General features: G+C 44.7%; 1 long non-coding RNA gene across 1 annotated transcript in view; it reads right to left on the bottom strand.

Annotated features, from left to right (window-relative positions):
• LOC114318555 (uncharacterized) overlaps positions 1–25,342 on the bottom strand; it is a 47,195-nt gene extending 21,853 nt beyond the window's left edge. Inside the window, exons 1-3 of the long non-coding RNA XR_003649039.2 lie at positions 25,214–25,342; positions 25,088–25,131; positions 24,889–24,957 (exon numbers count right to left, since the gene is read on the bottom strand). This is a non-coding gene — a long non-coding RNA (uncharacterized LOC114318555). The remainder of the gene's footprint in view (positions 1–24,888; positions 24,958–25,087; positions 25,132–25,213) is intronic.
• Between the last annotated feature and the right edge of the window lie 250 nt (positions 25,343–25,592).

Below are 25,592 nucleotides of genomic sequence, written 5' to 3' on the forward strand. Positions count from 1 at the left end.
TTTTAGAAAAGAAGTTCCAAACATGGACTGCTTTGCCAGATACAGATTTTTTGATAATTTTGAATGGCCAATAAAATCTTGTAACTGTTCAGCATTCCATTTGACTGCATGTGTTTGGACAATTTGTATTTATTGATGAGAACTCATTAATTGGGCAATGGCAAAAAGTTCGATGATAAGGTTGTGTTAGTTTTTTTATTTTGTTTAAGTTTATTTTTAAAAATCATGTTGTATGTATTTATGGCCTTATTGAATTTGTTTTGCAATATTTGAAGTTAGAGAATTAAACATTAGAGGCCATTAAATGAAATTTATTTGTTTGTAGTAAAACTTAATAGTCTTAAACACCTATCATATCCTTGGGAATTTTGTTGATAAATTACTGTAGCAGCAACAAATTGCACTAACATACCAAACTTGAGATTGTAACCAACCCAACAATGAAAGTTCACAGCAAGAGACAAAAAAGATACAATTCATCTTCAACGTGATATCCACACAAGCTCTTGGTGGACTTTGAATTTAGGCACCTATGCTAGGCATGCTTTTAGACTTTAATTTTTCGTTCATTGAAATTGAAATGTCAAGTGTTGTTACTTTGATGAGCTTGGCAATTTAACCGTTGGCATCGTTCTAAGAGGTTGTGGAAGAACATCCTAGAGTACAACCAAGTTGGTTGTGCAGTAAGTGAAACAGAAAGAATTTATATGCATGGGAGAGAGCAAGAACTTTTTAGGTTGTGATTTGTGCTAAAGACATTTGAAGATCGCAATTCAACTTCCATGGTATGTCCACACAAGCCCTTATTGGATTTAGTATTTAGGCACCTATATGTGATTGAAGTGTGGTAGCAGCATGCTTCTTGATAACTGTCTCAACTTTTCTCATTCTTCTTTGTCAATAACCATTCAACTTCATTGTGGCGTTTGGAATTTAGTTACTGTTATCAGTTCCTGCCTTCTATAATTAAATTTTTCCTGACAAAATCTAAGGTGAAAATGTCAATTTTTTGCAATATATAGGGGAAGTTATCTCCGAAGACTATGAGCTCAAGTATGGTACTGATTGTTTAGAGATGCACCTTGGGGCTGTTCAACCTGGGGAACATGTTTTGGTCATTAATGATTTAGTGGTGACAGGGGGACTGTAAGATTTCTGAATAGCTTTCTGTATCTCATATATTCAATGTGTGTCCATTACAATCAGATCTTAGAATATATATAGCCCTAACTCCTAAACCAAAAAGGAAATACAAATACAATACGACCATGACTCTAATAGGACTCTAATACAATAATACAATCACGCCTCTAATAGGACTCTAAGTTAATTTGTAAGACACACAATATATTTCACAATATATTCTCACACCCCCGCTCAAACTCACGGTGTTTTGGCAGAAAACACGGAGAGTTTGCTAAGAAGAAATTGAAACCGAGTAATAGTGTGAGTCTTGGTGAAGAAGTCCGCAAGTTGCAAAGCTGAAGGGATGAAAGGAAGCGAGATAGAGGCAGACTGCAAATGTTGGCGAACAAAGTGACAATCAATCTCAATGTGTTTTGTCTGCTCATGGAAGACAGTATTGTGGGCAATCTGAATAGCACTGCGGTTGTCACAATAGAGAGAGGTCGGAGAAGACTGAGAGACACCCAAATTAGACAAAAGACAATGAAGCCAAATAATCTCAGCAGTGGTATGAGCCATAGCACGATACTCAGCTTCAGTAGTAGAGCGGGCAACGACTGATTGTTTCTTACTTTTCGAAGAGATCAAGGAATCACCAAGAAATATACAGAAACCAGACGTAGACTTGCGATCAGTAACATCACCAGCCCAATTAGAGTCAGCATAGGCCACCAAGTCCAAAGAAGAAGTAGATGACAATAGTAAGCCTTGAAATATGGTACCCCAGAGATAGCGAAGAATGCGAACCAAAGCAGCCCAATGGGTAGAGCGAGGAGTAGAAACGAACTAACTAACCACATGAACAACATATGCAAGATCAGGGCGAGTGATAGTCAGATAAACTAAACAACCCACAAGCTCGCGATATAAAGTAAGATCATCCAGAGGGACACCATCAGTAGAATTAAGCTTCACATTAAGCTCAATAGGTGTATTAGAAACCTTAGTATTGGTAAGACCAGCATAGTGAATGACTTCATTAGCATACTTAGCCTGAGACAGAAAATAGCCCTTTGGAGAAGAAGCAACCTCAATACCAAGAAAATACCGTAATGGACCCAGATCTTTCATTTCGAAGGTGTGGAAGAGATGCTGCTTGACCTCAGAGATAGCAGAAGAGTCAGAGCCAGTGATGATCATATCATCCACATAGAGTAAGAAAGCAACAAAACCAGCCGATGTATGTCTCAGAAATAAAGCAGAGTCGGAAGCAGAAGAATGAAACCCAAGCTCAGTAACAGCAGTCTGAAACGATCATACCAAGCACGAGGAGACTGCTTCAGACCATATAGAGCACGCCGAAGACGACAAACTTGGCCAGAGGAATGGGGAAGACCAGGAGGAGGACGCATGTAAACCTCCTCAGTGAGATGGCCATTAAGAAAAGCATTCTTAACATCCATCTAATAAAGAGGCCAAGAACGAATAGCAGCGACAAAGATCAAAGTACGGACAGTAGTCATCTTGGCAACAGGGGAAAATGTTTCTTCATAATCAATACCGTACTCCTGAGAGAAACCTTTGGCAACCAGGTGAGCTTTGTAGCGCTCAAGAGACCCATCAGAATGAGTCTTGACTTTGTAGACCCATTTATAACCAACCAAGTTCTTACCAGCAGGCAAAGGAACCAGCTCCCAAGTACTAGTTTTCTGTAGAGCAGACAACTCATCTTCCATAGCGTGAACCCAATGAGGGTCCTGACATGCCTCTTTGTAAGACTGAGGTCTTGAAAAAGAGTGAATAGCAGACAAAAAAGTACGATAGGAAGCAGAAAAACATGTATTAGACCAACCTAACCTATTTGGAGGATGACGCGTTTGAGTAGGATATCAGTGTGTAGCAGAATCAGAGTCGGCAGCAGCAGGAGGATCATCAGTAGGGGTAGAGACAACTGGTGGAGGAGGAGCCTTGCAACGAGAATAAACTAGTAATGGATAAGGAGAACAAACAGAACGAGGAGAAGCAGCCAGAGGTGAAGCAGGAGGAGAAGATAAAACAAGCTCAGGAGGAACTGTGGAGATGTACTCATCAGACGGTACCTCAGAAAGCAATGGGTCAATGTGAACCAAATCCTCTTTGGAAAATGGAGCAGTGACAGGAGGAAGCTGAAAGTAAGGCAGATGTTCGAGAAAAGAAACATGATGGGAGACATAAAGACGACGGGAAACAAGGTCATAACACCGATAACCTTTCTGAGTAGGACTATAACCCAAAAAGACACAAAGGACAGACCGGGCACTAAGTTTGGTCCTATCATTGCGGGAAGAAGGACAAAACAGGCAGCCCCAAACACACGAAGGAGGGAATAGTTAGGAAGTTGGGAGAACAAAGCCTCATAAGGAGACCGACCAGTAAGAATGGAAGTAGGCATGCGATTGAGAAGAGAAGTAGCAGTAAGAACTGCCTCCCCCGAGAATAGAGTCGGAACTGAGGTAGAGAGAAGAAGAAACCTAGCTGTCTCAAGGAGATGACGGTGTTTACGCTCAGCGTGACCATTTTGGACAGGTGTATCTGTACAGGAAGTTTGGTGAATGGTACCCAAATTGGCCAAATACTCACAAAAGTCAGTTTTAAAATATTCCCCACCCAAGTCAGACCGTAACACTTTAATAGTAGACCCAAACTGTGTAGTAATCACAGATTGAAAGGTACGGTATATCTGATAAAAATCAGACTTATGAGTCTTAAGATAAACCCAAGTGTAACGGATGCAGTCATCAACAAATGACACGTAGTATGCAGAACCCCCTTTGGTGAGAATAGGAGAAGGGCTCCAAACATCAGTATAAACTAAAGAAAATGGTGTATCAGATATAAAAATGCTTTTACGAAAAGGTAAGTGTAGACACCCCATTTTTGACCGTCCTCAAGACTTGGACGTCACCGTTTGAACACTCGGTGATTATCCATGTTTGTGTTCGTTTGGAGTTCCCGGAGGTCATGGCTCGCGCGCCTTGCCTCAGGATCCCCGAACTCGACCGTTTAGTGTCCGGTTTCACACCGAACACTTGTGTTTTGCCTTGGAAGGGCAGGGAATGCCTTGTGAGACATCCCCACACACCACCGGCAGTGGCTGGAGGCCACCGGATGGTCTTTTTTCTGCCATCGGCACTTTTGTTTGCCGGTCGGCACACTTTATTGCCGGTCGGCATAATTTGTTGCCGGTCGGCACTGTTTTTTGTCGAAATGACATTTTTGGGCAGCCGACCACTGTTCATCCACTTTATAGAGATATTTTGTGCCAGCTGTGATAGCTGGCACCAACTCTTCCCCCCTCCATACACGTGTATGGAGGGATCTCCCTCTAAGCAAGCTTGTTGTATAAGCTTTGCAAGAGGGAGTCTTATAAGAGGAGGGCCTTCCTCTTTGATCTAGGTTGGACTCTTGCAACCAAAAACCAGACCTTAGAGATATAGATACATATTATCTCTATACCTCCCTCTCTCTCCTCCCTGGTGTGTGTTTCTTAGCTCAAAAGGTGGTTTTTACCTTACTTTTGCACCATTACACACACCATTACACCTTACTCTGAGATTGAGGGACTTGGGGGGTTGTTTCTTGAGTTTTTGGACTGGTTTTGATCAAAAGAAGGATGCTAGACCATTTGTTCTTCAAAGGTTCTTCAAGGGTGAGCATCTTGATTTATATTCCCCAAACTTGCAATGGTTTTTTACCTATCTTGCTTGCTGTTTTAGCTCTTGTGTATAACATAAAAAGGGCTTGTATTTTCCTGCTCTAGCACTTTCATTAAGGTCATTTTGTGGTTTGAGTGCAAACTCACCCTTCTAGGCCTTGTTTGGTCCATTTTGGTGCCTCTTTGATAAGGCTTTGTTCACTTCAGCATTTTGGGTCTTTTCACCACTAAAAAACAGTTCATTTTTGGTGTTTTAAAAGATGGTTTGAAGTCTTGCATAGGGGAGGGACACCCCTCTCCCTTCATGGTTTTGTTTCCTTACTTTTTGGGCTCAAAAGGGTAGCATGTGTGCTTGATGATTCTTGGCCTCATTTCAGAAGTTTTTTAGGTGTTTTAGATCATATGTAACCTCTGTTTTTTGGTCGGATTTGTGCCTCCTTGTATGCTTGTAATACTTGCTTTGTATTGCTCCATTTTGCTTAGAAGTGCATCTCATGATTAGGCCATGATTCTTGTGTGTGTTGGCTTAGTTCCATGAAGCTTTTAGTGTTGTTTTTCCATGCTTAAAGTCTGTTGGCTATCCGTTTGGTCATGCTTGACATGTTTGTTAGGGTTGCTTTGCATTTTGGCTTAAAAGCTTTGAACATGTTGACCTCTAGCATGCATGGTTGTAATCATCCTCATGATTTGACATCATCTAGGATCACATTTTAGCCCAAGGATCATGTTTGTATGTGTGCATGCATGGCCTCTTTTATGCCTTGAGGGTGTACCCTCTTATGCTTAGGAATGAGCCTTAGTGCATATGCCTCTTGGGAGTCATCTTTAGCTGCCATACTAGGAGGTTTTGGGGTCCCATTTTGCATAAAAAAATCTGTCCTTACTTGTCTTAATCATGCCATAGCTTGGTCTTGTTGTTGGAAGTAAAGTTGTCCCCTTTTGTGCCTTAACCTTGGGATCATAAGTTTGCTTGTTAACATGAGTTGTTCGTCCATCATTTTGAGCACTTTTGGTGCTGTTTTGAGGTGAATAAAGGTCTGCACCTTTATCACTTCGAGGCCCCCTTTGCATGCTTATTTCATGTTGATTGCATGATTGTCCTATTAATGTGCTATTCTAATGCTAACTTTATGGCAAATTGGTTCATGTTTGTATCCCAATTGCATCTTGCATGTTGACATTACATACTTGCCATGTTTTGTTGCATAACATTTGGCATATCTTGCATGTTTAGCATCATGTTGTATTTTGAGCCTTGTGAGCATAACAGGCATTGCATCATTTGGCTTGGGGTGTCAAGCCAAATATGAGGGTCAAGGGACATTCATACTCCAAGTGATGTAATGTACCTTGCTTCTCGGTCACCGGGGCCTTTGACTTCGACATGATAAGGCTTCGGATCTCATTTTGTTTGTTGCATACATCCTTATACCAAATGGCAAATTTGATCCTTTGAGCCACCATGCACCATTGATGGCTCGAAGATCGAAGGACATGCTTCCTTGAGTTCAAAACATGATAGGAAGTATGGCCATGCTTACATATGCCTGAAAACCCCATGCCATGCACTGTCTATTCTCTGTTTGCTGTCAAATTGTCTTCTGCAGGAAGTTTCTGCCGACCGGCAGAATTTGGTGCCGACCGGCAATCTTTTAAGTGCCGATGAATCCAAGAACAGCCGATGAAAATTGTAGAGTGCTGGTGGAAATTCTGTCTGGCCGGTGGTGCTCTGCAGCATGTGAGGAACCTGTTCCAGGACTTTGGTAATTTTCAGAGAGACAAGGCAGTACAAACAGAGGTGGCAGGGGTACGGTACGGGCTTTTCGGGCGAGTCAAGTTCCGAGCATGCATCATCTGCGCATCCCGAGGCAGAGGCTGCGGCCACCCTCTCATTTCTTTTGCATCTTTTCTCTTAATTAATTAGAATTCTGTAATAATTTTATTTGTTTATTATTTTGGGATTGTAATATTCATTTGGGCCCTCTGAGTGAGGGCAAATCTGTAATAAGTGTGCGTGAGTGTGTGTATGTCTTCCAACCTCACGTCTTTCTTCCCTTTTATTTACATGCTTAGGATGGTAGATTAGGGCATGTTTAATTTAGCATACCTTATGCTATGCATGCGTGCATTCATGCGTTTGTACTACATGCATTAGGCTCGGTACATCACGCTAACTGCATTCGTACTTCAATTTACAAACCGAATATGTGATAATTGATCGCATTACATATGCCATGCTTAGGTTAACCGAGCTTATTTAAATTGCATCTTGTATGTGTTACATTAGGCAATTTAACATGAACTAGGACACGCACGTTTTGCTAACTAGTTTACTGTTTTGGCACGGAGTACGATGTAAGTATTTATGCTTTAGCATCTCGCATGTGTGTGAATGTTAACATGACAGCATGCCTGCCATGCGGCTAAGTGCTTATGTGTTAAACAGCTTTGAATGCCTGTGGGTGGAGGTTGGATTGTTTGAGTTGGAAAAACTCGTTGAAATCCGCATTTTAGCCTACTTGCGAGTAGCAAATTCAAAACATTTTCCAAAACAAACGGATGTGCAATGCTTACTTCCAAATTAGGCAATCTAGTCTATACTTGTTTGCTGCGCGCATAACATAGTAATTCTAGGCTAATAATTGGTTCAAGAACACGTAACGTTTTCAAAATTGGATATCACGGTTAGTAGAGGCCGGTCTTCGGACCGGGCGAAAGGGGGTGCTCATAGCTGACCTTCCCCGATCGTACCTAAGCTCCCGAGCCGAGACAACTCCGGTGATGACGGACATGTGGCCTTCGGCACCGAGTCAAGGTTTCCTAAAGTTCCCCATTTTAAAATATTTAGGTGGCGACTCTGCATCTGGAAAAGCAGTCCATGTTTGGCACTACTTTTCAAAAAATCTGTTTTCTCAAACGATTTGCCAGATTTGGACTCTTTGGTTCAGATTTAGAACCGCGACAACAAAAATCGAGAGTCCAAACTGTAGCGAGCGTCCTCCGCGAGGGCGCTGTTACAGTTTCTGGCGACTCTGCTGGGGACTTTAGAGAGCTTGACTCGAACTCGTGATGTCCTATTTTTGATCTCATTTATGTGTTTCTTTGCATTGCATGTGCATTGGTGCGCCTAGGAACACAGTGTTTGCCATCTGCCATTCCTGAACGGTTTGCCGGAGGCTTGCCTTGTCAAGGCATGTCCATAAGGCTGACCGGCTATGGGCTCTGACAGCATGGGAACACAAACCCCGGTTTACCGGGGCACCCTTTTGACCATTCGACCTAGTACATGTTCGGATCCATAGTGACCATCCCAAGAATAGGACAGGTTGCTTACCCGATGTTAGGTTGTTTGAAAAACTGCTGTGTGCATAGCGAAACCCTAGTTCCTGACAAAATAGGACAGGGAAACCCTACCCCAACATAGGGGTGTTTTGGCTCTCACTTACTTGCTATGTGCTTTTAGAGTGTATCTCTACAGGAACGCATATACCAGTTTGCGAGTTTGAGTATCGGGCCCGAGGGCACCAGAATCAGTATTGTTGAGAATCAGTTATCAGGAATCAGTTATCTGCGGGTATCGGGTTCAGTTCTTGGGAACAGAAATCTGGGAACAGTGATCAGCAGTAGGGTACAGTTGTTTGGCTACACCCGTGTTTGATCAGTTTGGACTGAAATGCTGCCTGTTTTTCCTTTCAGTTAGAGAGTGGCAGAGTTGATACAGAATAGCCAGTGTCTCCCCTTGCTGAAGCAGGATTTATGGCGGCACAAAATACAGAAGAAGTTGTGGTTATGACGGCTGCATTGGAGCAGGGGACCGCTCCGCAGAGTGAGGCCAGCATCAGTATGTCACACCCACCCAGGTCGCCCGTTGTGCACCCGGTCTGGGCTCCCCAGTTATATCAGGCTCGTGAGCCCACCCCCTTCGAATTGATGGGAATGATAGGTGACCTTCAAAGGTCTGTGGCAGACCTTGCCTATGGAATGTCGGCTTCACCGCCAGCGGCGTCGTATGCCGGGAATTTCGTACCACAAGAGCCCCCGCTACTGGGGCGGATTATGATAGAGCTCAGCCAGCCAGAGGTGGCTTCCAGCTACAGCCGCGACATGCCAGCACCGACCTAGACCCTTGATCAGGCTAAGGCCAGAGGAAAGGATAAGGCAAAGGTAGATGCCGACCCCATTGAGCAACTGCTGTGGGCAGTCGAGGCTCTGAAAATCAGAGGGATGAACAAGCAACAAACATCTGCGATCGTGATCAAAGCTGTGGATGATGCTTTCCCCACTCCAATCAAAGGCAGTTCAAGCCAGACAGAAAATCGGGATGGGCCCCGTCATGCCCAGACAATTCCTGTAGTCCCCAACCCTGCACCGGGAAAGGTTCAAAAAGCCAAGGCAGTGCCAGCCGACCCTTTCGCCAACGCCTCTGGCAAGAATCCTCAAACTTCAAAGTACCTGCCCCGAGGGCGCAGGGTCTTTCACGACCTCCACATGCCTTTGTCTAGGGCATTGCTAATATTGGCGAAGAATGGGCATCTTAAGCCTTTTGAGCCTCGGCCACTCCCGAAGAATCTCCCTCCCACGCACGATGCTACCTTGTACTGCGCGTACCACCAACAGTCCGGTCACAGTACCGACGGATGTTCCCGCCTTCGTCATGAAGTGCAGGATTTGATCGATAACAAGGTTATCCTACCACCCACCTCAGGCAAGCCCGTCACCACTCAGTTGTTGGATTTCGAGGGCTCAGATACTGCGAGTATGTGAAGTGAACTGCCTGCGGGCAACTTTTGGTGTATTTTTGAAGCGTCTGGCACACATTTTTGAGCATCGGTGAAACTGAGTTTTGTAAATCCTGGCTTGGATATCGAGTCAGTCTTTTGTTTTGAGTCTGTCTCTTTGTCTTGAGTCAGTCTTTTTTGCTTAAGGGTCTGTCTGATTGTATCGAGTCAGTCCCCGTTGTATATAATACCAGGTGATTCTAGGGTTGTTGTCCCGAACACCATTTTGTTTTGTAATTATTATCTGTTTTTGTTTTGAGTCTGTTTCTGCCGAGGGGCCAGTTGCACCAACAGAGCCGATTGAAACAGTTGTTGCTATCTCAAACTTCATGCTTGCTTTCAGCATAAGTGCCAGAGAATTTGATTAGGCTGACAGTATATCTCGCCTGCTCTCCTGCGCGCCAAACTCATCGCATTGACCTAAGTTTTTCAAAAAAAAAAAACCTTTTGAGCACTGCGGTGATAAAAACGAAGAGGAAGGAATTCCTTGGGTTTTGCAGATTTTTGATCATTTTAAGAGAAAGAGAGGCGTGCTAAGCCTTTTTATGAATGAAATCATGCTTGTCGGCGTGAGTACTGAGAAGGACCCTGGCCTGATCCAGATTGGTTCCACACTATCTTCGGCGCGAGCGATTTGTCGCTTTCTTAAAAACTTTCAAAAACAGATGTTTTACGCGGCCCTGTGAAGACTTGTGTGGAATCGCTCTTGAGATTACGCAGCCTAGGATCGCTCTCAGCCTCAAGATTCAACCTATTTGTTTTCCGACTTTGAACCCGTTCAGAGCGTTCAGATGGTTCAACGGACAAACGCCATGAAAGGCCCGTGTGGCCATTTTTGAAGTAGCCCTCGAGCAAGAAGCACCAAAAGCCAAAATCAGAAGGAGCGGATCTCGCCGAAAGAAGCTTGTGGAGTAACCGGGATGGATTCTCCGCAAATCATTGCAACAGCCGTTCTCCTAGACACAGAGGGGCTTCAATTTCAGGAACCATTTGGCATGGACTTGCTACACTTTTACCCTTGAGAGGCTCGCTGGGCAGAAAACCCGGAAGGGCGGCCCAGGCATAAGTTAGAGCAAGAGAAAAACACAAAAAAGAAGAAAAGAAAAGAAGTAAAACAAAAAAAGAAAAAGAAAAGAAAAAAGAAAGAAGAAAAAGAAATGAAAAAGAAATAGAAAATGAAAAGAAGCTCGCAAGGTCGAAAACCCGCATCGGGCGCCTTGGCAAAAGTGAGAGCCTAAAAAGTGAAGGTTAAAATACCCGAGTGTACCTTAACCGGAACTACGTAAGGCATGATTCCCATGTTTGGGATACGTAGGCAACTTCATCATGAAGTCCAGCCCCCAACGCTTTCATAGCGTCTCAGTCCATGCAATGGTTTCGATTTCATCTCGAAGTCCAGTGGCCGACACCCTTCAAGGTGACTGTGTCCATATATGTGTTGTGACCGTCTTCGTCATCGCTGTGTCCAAAAGCTCGACCACCGCCAATGAAGACTGTTTACAGATTGCTGCGGCACCATCCCAAACAAGGGGCAACTTTCCGTTGCCACAAGCCGTCGTGAGACGCCATTCAAACTAGGGGCAACTTTCCGTTGCCTCCCACCCCCCTTCAAACCAGGGGCAATTTTCCATTGCCTCCGATCCGAGGTTGCGCATCTCGAAGAGTAAGTTCCATGCTTGTTGAGCATCAGCTGTTTGAAAAATAGTTTTTGAAAATTTTTACTGAGGTTGACTATTTTCTCGAAAACTATTCCATTTTCCAAAACTGGACCATTGTCTTCGACCCAAAAAAGAAAAATTTTCAGTGCTTGCTGCCTGACTTGCATGCTTTTCAAATCAAAAATCGAACAAGTACGTTAATCCGACTCTCATTTTGATCAAAATTGTTTTAGTAGAAAGCAAAAACAAAGAATGGTTAAAATGATGAACTAGGGGCACAGTTGAGCCAGGCGTTCTGTCTTTCCCCCGTCATCGACGTACTTGCTAGAAGAGCGCTCTACCCGTCAGAAGAAATAGCCGTGAGCTAACGGTGTTGAGCATGAACCCACACCTTTCTATTTATCCATCAATCACCCCAGGGAGGGATGAAAAATGAGAGAATGAAGAATGGAGAGGTGTAAGTTGAGAGAAAAGTGAGGAAAAGGGTTTTGAGAAAAAAATCCGAGCTCGAGAGCCGAGTGATGTGAGAATCACAAATCAGAAAGGGTGGGAAACAATGCCTAGAGAAACTGGCCCCTCGTGATCTGAGGTCCCCCATCTTCGCTAACGCGTCTGTATGTCGTGTCTTTGGTTTTGTTTACCTCAACCTTTGTTTTAGGTCTTTTCCGAGCGTGTCTCGTTGTGTTTAGGTCGTGTACCTCTTTATTTGAGTCCTCCCTGCTGTGTTCAGTTGTAGGCTCGATATCCCGGTTTGAAAAACCCTCATTCGATTTCAAAAATCATCTATGCTCAGAATGCTGTGCCATTCTCTACATTTGAACGTGTTTCGACTCCAACCGGTTCCACCTTTGAGGTCCGTCCTGTTAGATTGGGCCGTTTGTTCAGAATTTGCTGTGTGCAGAATGAACCGAATGCTGTGTTATGGGCTATATGCAGATTAATCCCCAACAGAGTAAGGGCCGTGTATCCGGAATCAGGCAGTGGGTTGCTTGGGTTATTTTGCTGTTGGCTGTTTAGTTATCTGGTCATTACAGTGCAAGTGTTCAATTTTCAGATAACCAATCAATTTCATTTACATTGAGGTGTAACATGATGAGATGCGATGCAATGCATGAAATGTGTAAATGTAAACACTTTTTCAGATAAAAAGTCCGTTTCATTTCATTATCTTTTCAAATGTACAAGTTTTGGAAACAAAAATCTGCCTGCGGCAGTACAAGGTAATCTATCTACCAACAAAAAGAAAAGTACAAGAAAGAAGAAGATAGCAAAAATCTGCACCCATGTCAAGCACTCCAGGGGGCCGTCAGTCCGTCCTAGTCCTCTTCCTGGACGAGGGTCCAGGAGCATCATCAGTGTCGTCGTCAGAGCCCGAGCTAGAACCGTCTCTGGTCTCCGACGACGACGACTCGGACTCCGCCTCTGCCTCTGCCTCTGACTCCTCCTCATCATCATCGTCCGGGACTGGAGCTCGCGAGCTACTCCCGACATGAACACGCCCTCCCCTGGTACGGGGAAATATCCTGCCCTCCTCATCTCTCCCCCGGGCAGGGACGGAAGGTCCAGTTGAGGCACCTCCTGCCATGGGAATCTGGAAAGGAGGCTGAAAAGGTACATAAAAAGGGAAATGCATCAGTATACTGTGAACAGTTCAAAGGTGCAGAATGTAGTGTATGAGTACCGTGTGTGAATGCCGTGAGCAGTTTATCAGTTCAGAATGCAATGCAGTGTATGAGTACAGTGTGAGAATGCCGTGAGCAGTTTGTCAGTCTAGAATGCAGGGTACAGTGCAGAATGCAGTGTATGCAATGTATCAGATGTTGTGAGATCAGTGTATCAGGTGTTGTGCCATGCGTCAGATTATGTAAAGCAGTGTATGAATGGTTTGAGGCCAGTGTCAGAAGAACATACCGGTATGCTGTAGAGGGCTAAGAGGTCAAATGTCCGCTGAAGCATCCCCATCATCGAAGCATCCATCGCCAACGACTGACGGGTGTACTCAGAAGAGGCCTGCAAAATATCAGATGCATCAGTATTCTGTGGGATATCAAGTAAACTTAAATGACATGACTGTACGAAGTGCAGTGATACATACCGGTGGTAAGTCGGGGACGTCAATGAACTCGTGACCAGCCGGTGGAGGGGCGAAGGGGAGCTGATAGGTCGTCCCACCCTGCCCCTGGAAAGTCAGTACAGCAGGCAGAGCGGGCCAGCCAGTCCCCCGTCCTCCCTGCACTCCGCCCCTGCCACGGACCCGGGCCCTCCTCGAAGATCCAGCTCCTGCTCCCGCTCCGGCCCCAGCCGCCGATGCCACAGGCCTGGCCCCCTCTGCTTGACGGCCGCTCAAAGGTCGCATCAGGTACGCCCGCACGTACTCCTGATAATCTCCGGTACCTCTGAAGTCGGCCTCCTCCCAGCCAATGGAGTAGTCGTCCACCTGCTCGCGGGTGAGCCTCTCGGTCTCCCTCATATCCGCAGGAGGGTGAACCGGGACTATCTGCTCAGGTAACCCTAGGGTCTGGCGTAGAAAACGCTCCCCCAGGTACCAAGCCCGACAGACCGGGCCCTCAAGCAGAATCCGGAAACGCAAGGTCTCCTCCGCAACAGGGAACCGACCCCGCATCGCCGCCGGCATAGGAGCCCACGGCCGCCAAGTGATCTGAAAATGACAGACAGTTTGTTATCTACTGTTATTGAAATATACAGTTGGAAAGCGGAGCTTAAATGAACTGAAAGTAAAGCATACCTCCGCGGGGGTGATGGTGTCGAAATATCGGCGGAAGAAGCCGAATGTCTCCCGTGGTCGCCGGGTGCATCTCCCGTCGAAGCGACTCGAAAAGGGGACGGCCCGGGGAGTCTCCGCAACTGGCACAGGAGCAAGCCTAGGAAAGTAGGCGTAAACCCACAACTGCAAAACAGATGTCAGTATGACCGTCAGAGAAAGCAGAAATGGCAGAGCCGTGTGTTGTGCAGTGTATTGTTTGCAGTGTACAGTGTGAGCAGTGTACAGTCAGTGTAAAGCAGAGTGTATGTGTGTGCCGTGTGTACAGTATACAGCAAGTATAGAGCAGACTACAGTGTGTGCAGTGTACAGAGTACAGAAAGTACGAGACAGAAACGAACAAGCAGAGAAGAAATGTACCTCCCAGGCCCGCCAATAGCCTCCAAGCAGCTGGCCGCTGCCGCGCGAAGCCGAACTCATGTACCCGTAAAGGGTGGCCAGAGCAACGCCGCCCCAGTCATAGTGCAGAATGTCCCGGACGTCCACCAGTGCGCTGAGAAGACAGAGAGGCACGGTGTTCGCCCGATCGGCGAAGATGGTAGTCCCAAACAGGAACATGAGGAAGTCGCGAGCATACCTCTCTACGTCCTCCGGGGTCATCTGCGCCTCCTCCTCCAACACGGGCTGGACTCGAAACTGGACCTCGAACCAGGAGTATCGGACGAAACCTGGACGAGCTAGTGGTGGTGCCTCCCCCAACAGATAAACTTGAGCGGCGGTCCACTCATCCATGGCTATGTCGAAGGGGATCGAATCACCCCCTACCCCGATGCCTGTGAGCATCGAGAAGTCATAAGGGGTCATCGTCATATCCCCTGCTGCAGAAAAATGGAAAGAATCGGTGGTGTCCCACCACCTCTCCGCCAGAGCGGCAAGGAGAGGTCTGCATGTGGAGAGCCTGGAGTGTCCTCGGCAAAAGGCGCTGAAACCCGCTCGATCCACGATGCGTCGCACTGCATCGGGGAGCTCATCATACCACTCCCGTGCACCAGTATTCCCATACCCGCGAATGGTATGGGAGCCCTCCTGTAAATAGAAGATGACAATTGCAAAACAACATTCAAAATGCAGTTTTGAAAAAGCAGATAAAGCATGTGTGCAAGTTTGTCAGATTCAGACAAATACCGGGTGCCGGTGTGTTTACAGTGAACTACAACGTGTGATGTGTCAGCGTGTTTGGGTGTTTCAGAACAGATATAGCATGTGTGCAAATTTAACAGGTTCAGACAAATACTGGGTGCCAGTGTGTATGCAGTGGAATACAGTGAGTGCAGTGTGTTTGAGTGATTCAGGGCTAGTGCAGTGTGTGTGCATGTGTTAGTCTCAAGCAGATATCAGTTGTATGTATGTTTACAGTGAACTACAGTCTACGGTATATCAGATTCAAGCAGTTAAAGAGTACAACTAACTATGACAGTTTTGTATCCTACATTACGGAAAGTAAAGAAGAAGAAAGAGAGTTACCTCGGAAGTGCCGAATGAAAGGTGGGAGGTAGGCTCGCGCAGCAATAGCTCAGGCGCCACGTGCCTCTCGAAGCTCCGGAACTGATGCAGGCCGTCGGGGGGCAGAACATGGATCGCCGGTCGGTAGGTCGCCGGGTCGAACGGGCACTCGCTCAATGGTAGGAGCTCGACCCCGGGATCCATCTTGTGGTCCGGGGGAGTCCCGCCACGTGGAATGTCGTCCGCCATATCAAAAATGATGAGAAAATGGCCGGAGGAAGGAAAACCGGGCTGGAATACGAAGAGTCAACTGGAAAGTCAACTCCCGAGAAGGTCGGAAATGGCCGGGAGGGGCCGGAATGTGAAAAGGCACGGGAATGAAGATGAAAACGAGGGGAACAAACCCCGAAAAGGCGAGAATGCCAAACGAGGCGCCGAAACGAAAATGTGATCGGTGGAAAATGTCCGAAACGCGAAGGAAATCGCGAATCCGACGACGAAACGAGCGTAGAACGCGAAGAAACGGGCGAAAAGGGAGAGAGAAACACTCTAGAGAGAGAGAGCAAGGGATTTCGGCGGTAGGGAAGTGAGGAAATAGGGCTTGAAGCCCTATTTTATAACACCCAAGGTGAAAAGTCAAAACTGCCCCGCATCAGCAACTGTTTGCCGGTCGGCAATGTTTTGTGCCGGCCGGCACTTTTTTGTGCCGATGGACTTATTTTGATGCCGGCGGCCAGCCGGTGGCCTCCCCTTCCGGCCGGTGGTGTTCCCACAACCTTGTTCAGGCCATGTGAGTAATGTGTGGTCTTCATAGCTCAAGAAAGTGCAAGAAAGTGCATCTCCGATGCTCAATCGGCCTCCGTTTTGACCTCAGGTCGTGTCTCCTGTGCGTGGCACTCCAATTCGTACAAGGTGTATCCTTTTCGTATCCTTTTGACTTTTTACAAGATCCAAAAGTTGCCCCATGCATTTCGAATCATCGCACTGTTTTGTGCATTTCAAACCGACGCACTGTTTTGTGCATTTCAAATCATCGCACTGTTTTGTGCATTTCAAATCATCGCACTGTTTTGTGCATTTCAAAGCATCGCACTGTTTTGTGCATTTCAAATCATCGCACTGTTTTGTGCATTTCAAACCGTCGCACTGTTTTCTGCATTTCAAACCGACGCACTGTTTTGTGCATTTCAAACCGACGCACTGTTTTGTGCATTTCAAATCGTCGCACTGTTTTGTGCATTTCAAGCATCGCACTGTTTTGTGCATTTCAAATCATCGCACTGTTTTGTGCATTTCAAATCATCGCACTGTTTTGTGCATTTCAAACCATCGCACTATTTTGTGCATTTCAAACCGTCGCACTGTTTTGTGCATTTCAAACCGTCGCACTGTTTTGTGCATTTCAAACCGTCGCACTGTTTTGTGCATTTCAAATCATCGCACTATTTTGTGCACCTCGCTTGCATCTTGCATGTATCCTCTCGCGTTATTCTACGCACCTTACTTGTACTTGTCAGTACATTGCATTGTTTTGAACACAAACCGGCTTCGCGTAACGTGGAAGTCCAACTTTCAAAACCGGCTTCGCGTAGCGTGTAAGTCCAACTTTCAAAACCGGCTTCGCGTAGCGTGTAAGTCCAACTTTCAAAACCGGCTTCGCGTAGCGTGTAAGTCCAACTTTCAAAACCGGCTTCGCGTAGCGTATAAGTCCAACTTTCAAAACCGGCTTCGCGTAGCGTGTAAGTCCACTTGTATCTTTTTTTGCATCTTATGAGGCACACGTGTCTCATTTGTTTCATTTTTCATTCCGTGTGGCATGTGTATCACACTTACATTTTGCATGCGGTCTGGCGAGACCTTAAACACGCATGGTCTGACGAGACCTTAAACACGTACGGTCTAGGAGACCTTAAATCCTTGGAAGGTGCAAGACCTTTAATGCATTGGTGTGCGCACTATTGCTTTGTACATGTCTTAAGCCGCGTGTTGTCGCGCATTCCATGCAACATGCATCACTTGCATCATTTGCATTTCAAAAAACAAAAACAAAAACAAAAAAAACATGCATAGTCATGCATACATTTTGCATCCCGATCTAGGAGACCTTAAATCCTCTAAAGGTGCAACTCCTTTGGTGTTTGTCGTGCCCGAACGACTTTTGGTGGTCTGGTAAAGCCACCTGCCTATGTTCGCAGTGAGTTCCTAGAATACCAACTGGGATGGTGGAAACTAGAGTTCGAATGGCTTATGCCTAGAACGCAAAGGTTCCAGAGTTCCGAGACTAAAGTCTGGTTTAAATACCTAGGGGTGTATCCTCGGCTTGAAATCTGTATGGAAACCCCATAGATTGAGGCAGCTTGTCTGCGCCTCAGTTCTGGATACGGAACCAACCTAGTATATCGCCCTATTGGTAAGATAGGGAAAACTGCAAACATAGTCATTGCATCATAGTGCATTGTCATGCATTTGCATTGTAGATTGCATGCATTCATTGCATCACCTTCCGCCTATGGCTTGCGCCTTTCCAGGTTGAGCTTGGTTTGGTATGTGTCCTTACTTTTCATGTTAAAACACAGTTCTGCATGTGTATCGCGCCGATTCCACGCTGATATGTTGGTTGAGGGTTGCGGCACCTTTTCTGTGTTACACATGGCTCGTATGTGTACATGCCTTTCCTAGGCAAGATTTGGTTTGGCTTGCGTGCCATATCCATTGTATCCATATCCATTCCATTGCATATTTGTAGATATTGCATTGTAGATTGCATGCATTCATTGCATCACCTTCCGCCTACGGCTTGCGCCTTTCCAGGTTGAGCTTGGTCTGGTATGTGCCCTTACTTTTCATGTTAAAACACAGTTCTGCATGTGTATCGCGCCGATTCCACGCTGATATGTTGGTTGAGGGTTGCGGCACCTTTTATGTGTTACACATGGTTTGTATGTGTACATGCCTTTCCTAGGCAAGATTTGGTTTGGCCCGCGTGCCATATTCATGTATTACATTGTAGTGTAATTTTTGCATCCGGCATTAGGATCGTAGTCCTTTATCCAGCGGGTTGTTTCCCCACTTGTGTCAATTCCACCCAATACTTGTTCTTGCGTCTGTCTACAATGCTCATAGTTCAGTTGACCGTTCTATGGTAGACAGACTTGTTATCTCCATCAATCTATTTGACATAGGTGTGGTTTCGAACCGCTCGTGATTGGATCACGATTCAAATGCTTTGCATGTAGCTTGCATTGTTTCAATTACATTGCATCTTCATTTGCATTATTCGTACATTGTTTTGTATATATTGCATTTCGTTTTGCATCCACATTTGCATTGTCATGCATGTTGCTAACGATATTGTACCTGTTAAGTTTGTTTTCTTTGCAGGCAAGATATTGTATGTACGGTTCATTTGAGGCTGGTGCAACCAGACGAACCGCACAGGTATTGTATCTCCCGAGTGAGACGTATTGAGAATTGCATAATTCTCTTACATCCTTTCTGCATTGTAGTGTAGTTTGGTGTATGCTAGCTTAAAACTGTCGCATGTATGCTTCGTTACAGCTTTCTTTGCATGATCATAAGTTATGCTCGGCTCTGTGCATTGTCTTGCATTTTGCCCCTGCCTTCGGGCGCATATCTTGATTGTCTTGCATGTTTGTCTAAGTCTTCGGCCTTGTCAAAAATGGGTCGTCTCTGGGCTTTGACATTCACTCCCGTCATTGTTATGACTTTCGAGTTCTGTCAAAGAGGGGCAACTGTAGACACCCCATTTTTGACCGTCCTCAAGACTTGGACGTCACCGTTTGAACACTCGGTGATTATCCATGTTTGTATTCGTTTGGAGTTCCCGGAGGTCATGGCTCGCGCGCCTTGCCTCAGGATCCCCGAACTCGACCGTTTAGTGTCCGGTTTCACACCGAACACTTGTGTTTTGCCTTGGAAGGGCAGGGAATGCCTTGTGAGACATCCCCACACACCACCGGCAGTGGCTGGAGGCCACCGGATGGTCTTTTTTCTGCCATCGGCACTTTTGTTTGCCGGTCGGCACACTTTATTGCCGGTCGGCATAATTTGTTGCCGGTCGGCACTGTTTTTTGTCGAAATGACATTTTTGGGCAGCCGACCACTGTTCATCCACTTTATAGAGATATTTTGTGCCAGCTGTGATAGCTGGCACCAACTCTTCCCCCCTCCATACACGTGTATGGAGGGATCTCCCTCTAAGCAAGCTTGTTGTATAAGCTTTGCAAGAGGGAGTCTTATAAGAGGAGGGCCTTCCTCTTTGATCTAGGTTGGACTCTTGCAACCAAAAACCAGACCTTAGAGATATAGATACATATTATCTCTATACCTCCCTCTCTCTCCTCCTTCGTGTGTGTTTCTTAGCTCAAAAGGTGGTTTTTACCTTACTTTTGCACCATTACACACACCATTACACCTTACTCCGAGATTGAGGGACTTGGGGGGTTGTTTCTTGAGTTTTTGGACTGGTTTTGATCAAAAGAAGAATGCTAGACCATTTGTTCTTCAAAGGTTCTTCAAGGGTGAGCATCTTGATTTATATTCCCCAAACTTGCAATGGTTTTTTACCTATCTTGCTTGCTGTTTTAGCTCTTGTGTATAACATAAAAAGGGCTTGTATTTTCCTGCTCTAGCACTTTCATTAAGGTCATTTTGTGGTTTGAGTGCAAACTCACCCTTCTAGGCCTTGTTTGGTCCATTTTGGTGCCTCTTTGATAAGGCTTTGTTCACTTCAGCATTTTGGGTCTTTTCACCACTAAAAAACAGTTCATTTTTGGTTTTTTAAAAGATGGTTTGAAGTCTTGCATAGGGGAGGGACACCCCTCTCCCTTCATGGTTTTGTTTCCTTGCTTTTTGGACTCAAAAGGGTAGCATGTGTGCTTGATGATTCTTGGCCTCATTTCAGAAGTTTTTTAGGTGTTTTAGATCATATGTAACCTCTGTTTTTGGTCGGATTTGTGCCTCCTTGTAAGCTTGTAATACTTGCTTTGTATTGCTCCATTTTGCTTAGAAGTGCATCTCATGATTAGGCCATGATTCTTGTGTGTGTTGGCTTAGTTCCATGAAGCTTTTAGTGTTGTTTTTCCATGCTTAAAGTCTGTTGGCTATCCGTTTGGTCATGCTTGACATGTTTGTTAGGGTTGCTTTGCATTTTGGCTTAAAAGCTTTGAACATGTTGACCTCTAGCATGCATGGTTGTAATCATCCTCATGATTTGACATCATCTAGGATCACATTTTAGCCCAAGGATCATGTTTGTATGTGTGCATGCATGGCCTCTTTTATGCCTTGAGGGTGTACCCTCTTATGCTTAGGAATGAGCCTTAGTGCATATGCCTCTTGGGAGTCATCTTTAGCTGCCATACTAGGAGGTTTTGGGGTCCCATTTTGCATAAAAAAATCTTTCCTTACTTGTCTTAATCATGCCATAGCTTGGTCTTGTTGTTGGAAGTAAAGTTGTGCCGTTTTGTGCCTTAACCTTGGGATCATAAGTTTGCTTGTTAACATGAGTTGTTCGTCCATCATTTTGAGCACTTTTGGTGCTGTTTTGAGGTGAATAAAGGTCTGCACCTTTATCACTTCGAGGCCCCCTTTGCATGGTTATTTCATGTTGATTGCATGATTGTCCCATTAATGTGCTATTCTAATGCTAACTTTATGGCAAATTGGTTCATGTTTGTATCCCAATTGCATCTTGCATGTTGACATTACATACTTGCCATGTTTTGTTGCATAACATTTGGCATATCTTGCATGTTTAGCATCATGTTGTATTTTGAGCCTTGTGAGCATAACATGCATTGCATCATTTGGCTTGGGGTGTCAAGCCAAATATGAGGGTCAAGGGACATTCATACTCCAAGTGATGTAATGTACCTTGCTTCTCGGTCACCGGGGCCTTTGACTTCGACATGATAAGGCTTCGGATCTCATTTTGTTTGTTGCATACATCCTTATACCAAATGGCAAATTTGATCCTTTGAGCCACCATGCACCATTGATGGCTCGAAGATCGAAGGACATGCTTCCTTGAGTTCAAAACATGATAGGAAGTATGGCCATGCTTACATATGCCTGAAAACCCCATGCCATGCACTGTCTATTTTTTGTTTGCTGTCAAATTGTCTTATGCAGGAAGTTTCTGCCGACCGACAGAATTTGGTGCCGACCGGCAATCTTTTAAGTGCCGATGAATCCAAGAACAGCCGATGAAAATTGTAGAGTGCCGGTGGAAATTCTGTCTGGCCGGTGGTGCTCTGCAGCATGTGAGGAACCTGTTCCAGGACTTTGGTAATTTTCAGAGAGACAAGGCAGTACAAACAGAGGTGGCAGGGGTACGGTACGGGCTTTTCGGGCGAGTCAAGTTCCGAGCATGCATCATCTGCGCATCCCGAGGCAGAGGCTGCGGCCACCCTCTCATTTCTTTTGCATCTTTTCTCTTAATTAATTAGAATTCTGTAATAATTTTATTTGTTTATTATTTTGGGATTGTAATATTCATTTGGGCCCTCCGAGTGAGGGCAAATCTGTAATAAGTGTGCGTGAGTGTGTGTATGTCTTCCAACCTCACGTCTTTCTTCCCTTTTATTTACATGCTTACGATGGTAGATTAGGGCATGTTTAATTTAGCATACCTTATGCTATGCATGCGTGCATTCATGCGTTTGTACTACATGCATTAGGCTCGGTACATCACGCTAACTGCATTCGTACTTCAATTTACAAACCGAATATGTGATAATTGATCGCATTACATATGCCATGCTTAGGTTAACCGAGCTTATTTAAATTGCATCTTGTATGTGTTACATTAGGCAATTTAACATGAACTAGGACACGCACGTTTTGCTAACTAGTTTACTGTTTTGGCACGGAGTACGATGTAAGTATTTATGCTTTAGCATCTCTCATGTGTGTGAATGTTAACATGACAGCATGCCTGCCATGCGGCTAAGTGCTTATGTGTTAAACTGCTTTGAATGCCTGTGGGTGGAGGTTGGATTGTTTGAGTTGGAAAAACTCGTTGAAATCCGCATTTTAGCCTACTTGCGAGTAGCAAATTCAAAACATTTTCCAAAACAAACGGATGTGCAATGCTTACTTCCAAATTAGGCAATCTAGTCTATACTTGTTTCCTGCGCGCATAACATAGTAATTCTAGGCTAATAATTGGTTCAAGAACACGTAACGTTTTCAAAATTGGATATCACGGTTAGTAGAGGCCGGTCTTTGGACCGGGCGAAAAGGGGTGCTCATAGCTGACCTTCCCCGATCGTACCTAAGCTCCCAAGCCGAGACAACTCCAGTGATGACGGACATGTGGCCTTCGGCACCGAGTCAGGGTTTCCTAAATTTCCCCATTTTAAAATATTTAGGTGGCGACTCTGCATCTGGAAAAGCAGTCCATGTTTGGCACTACTTTTCAAAAAATCTGTTTTCTCAAACGATTTGCCAGATTTGGACTCTTTGGTTCAGATTTAGAACCGCGACAACAAAAATCGAGAGTCCGAACTGTAGCGAGCGTCCTCCGCGCGGGCGCTGTTACAGTAAGGCTGTCATCTTGGCGAGTTTACACCCTTTACATTCAGTAAGTTCACTAGGAGAAACTTTTCCAAAGATACTTGATTGAGCCAAAGACCGTAAGCGGTCAGCAGACAAATGCCCTAATCTAGAATGCCACAAGTAGAAAGGACTGGATAGAGAATCTAACTGAAAAGCGAAAAAGGCAGTCGGAGAGGTTGTCAAAAGCCAATGCAAGTTCTCTACTACATAGAGGTCCCCAACTCTATGACCAGTCCCAATTTGCTGCTTAGACATTCGATCCTGCACAGAACAAATAGAAGAGGAAAAGTTAACATCAAAACCAGAGGCGTCAAGTGGACTGATAGATAATAAACTAATAGATAATTGAGGAACATAAAGAACAGATGAAATAGAGATAACAGACATAGCAGACGGTAGGAGAGACCCAACAAATATAACAGACGTACCAGACCCATTAGCAGCATTGACAGTAATAGGAAAAGGAGAATGAGTGCAATTTTGAAGTAAGGAGAGATGGGGAGTCATATAATGAGAGGCACCAGAGTCAAAAAGCTAGACAGACGAAGAAATACCTGAAGAAGACCCAAGCAAACCTGAATGAAGAGAGGAAACAATGGAGGTAGATGGGGATGGCTGGGAGTTAGACAATATATGCCCAAGCTGACTAATCTGAGTAGTCAAGGAAGTCTAGTTAGGATCAGGAGTCGGAGCAGAAGCAGTAAAATTGGCAGGAGACTGAACAGACAGACATCCATTCTTGGGACAATAGTACTTCCAATGACCCTTTGATGGCAGTAGGCACACTCATCTAAAGCAATGAGCCCTTTCTTGGGCTTTACAGAAGCAGAAACTGTCATCATCATAATAAATTGAAAGCTAATGGGGGCAACAAAAGAAATATATCCAACATCACAGTGTAAGAACCAAAAGATAACGAGGTCTAAATGCAATATCAGAAAATAATATGACAATAATCCAATATTAGAGGATTTCAGATGCAAAAATCCAATGGGTCGAACCAGCTTCAAACATAACGCTTTCGAGTGAGAGAAGCTGAGAGGTAACTTCACTTCGATGCAACCAACAGATGCGACGAAGCAACCAAAGAACCATACACCAGGGACAATCGCGAGGCAGAGAGCAGCGAGAAGAAGTCGCAAGTCAAATACTTGCGAATCAGCTAGGTCGCGAAATTTGTCTAGAGAGCTTCGAACCAGAGAGAGAACTAGGGGTTTTGACAGACTGAACTAGAGATGGGTCGAAGTCTTGCAAAACCAAGATGGGTTGACCACGAAGAATAGCCAGAGAGAGAAGACGAGCTGTGAGGAGGCGATGACTAGATGGGTCGAACCGTTGGATGGGTGCGACTACCAAATAGCACACACAGAGAAGAAATCTAGATGGGTTGGCTGAGACAAGGCACAATCACGAGCAGATGGGTCACGAACCAGAATGAGCAAATGAGTCAACTGAGATAAGGCACAATCACACACCAAAGTTGAACTAGAATGAGCCTGGGAGAAGCAAGCACGAACAAGAGAGTAATGGAGACGGCTCTAGGGTTTCGGATCAGCGAACGACTCTGATACCATGTAAGATTTCTGAATAGCTTTCTGTATCTCATATATTCAATGTGTGTCCATTACAATCAGACCTTACAAAATATATAGCCCTAACTCCTAAACCAAAAAGGAAATACAAATACAAAACAAAATCTTATTAGATGGGCCATGTTTTTCAATAAAATCCTGCCTATCCATTTCCTATATGAATTGCAAAGTCAAAAATTGATGTGCACAAAATGAGACAAAGCAACAGATACAAATGCACAAGGCAGTAGCAAACCTCATTCAAATCATGGGCCATGTTTTTCAATTTATCCAAACCTTCTGATATCACTTCCAATCCTTGGTCCTATGTGAACATTAAAGTAAAACACAGGCAGATGCTGCATTGTCGACCTGTAGGGTGTGAAAATACACCATTAATAATTTAAGAATACTTTTAGCTTCAGATATTACTGGGACAGGATGTGTTCTCAAACCTTAGTGTCAATCCGTCCATTAAAGGAACTTGCCTATCCATTTCCTGTACGAATTGCAAAGTCAAAAATTGAAGTGCACAAAATGGGATAACGCAACAGATACAAATGCATAAGGCAGTAGGAAACCTCATTCAAATCATGGGCCATGTTTTTCAATGTATCCAAACCTTCTGCTATCACTTCCAATCCTTGGTCCTATCTGAACATCAAAGTAAAACACATTAGTTTTATTTTTTTATTTGGAATCAATAGAACAATGGATGCAGAAATCATAGAAGAATAAATCCTTATCAGAAAGGAAAAATCATATTTCCCTCCAATTAAAAAAAGAAAGGTATTCAACTCTAAAGAATTACATGCCTGTTTCATTTTCTGAATTTCCTATGCAAATGAATTCCATTGACTTGATCAATGTTGACAAGCCTTGTTTGGTTTTTATATCTATACTAACCTCACCACAAAAAAAAAAAAAAAAAAAAAAAAAAAAAAATTAGTGCTGCTTTAT

This window comes from Camellia sinensis, chromosome 12 (assembly GCF_055761805.1).
Source record: "Camellia sinensis isolate YWXY chromosome 12, ASM5576180v1, whole genome shotgun sequence".
NCBI classification, from domain to species: domain Eukaryota; kingdom Viridiplantae; phylum Streptophyta; class Magnoliopsida; order Ericales; family Theaceae; genus Camellia; species Camellia sinensis.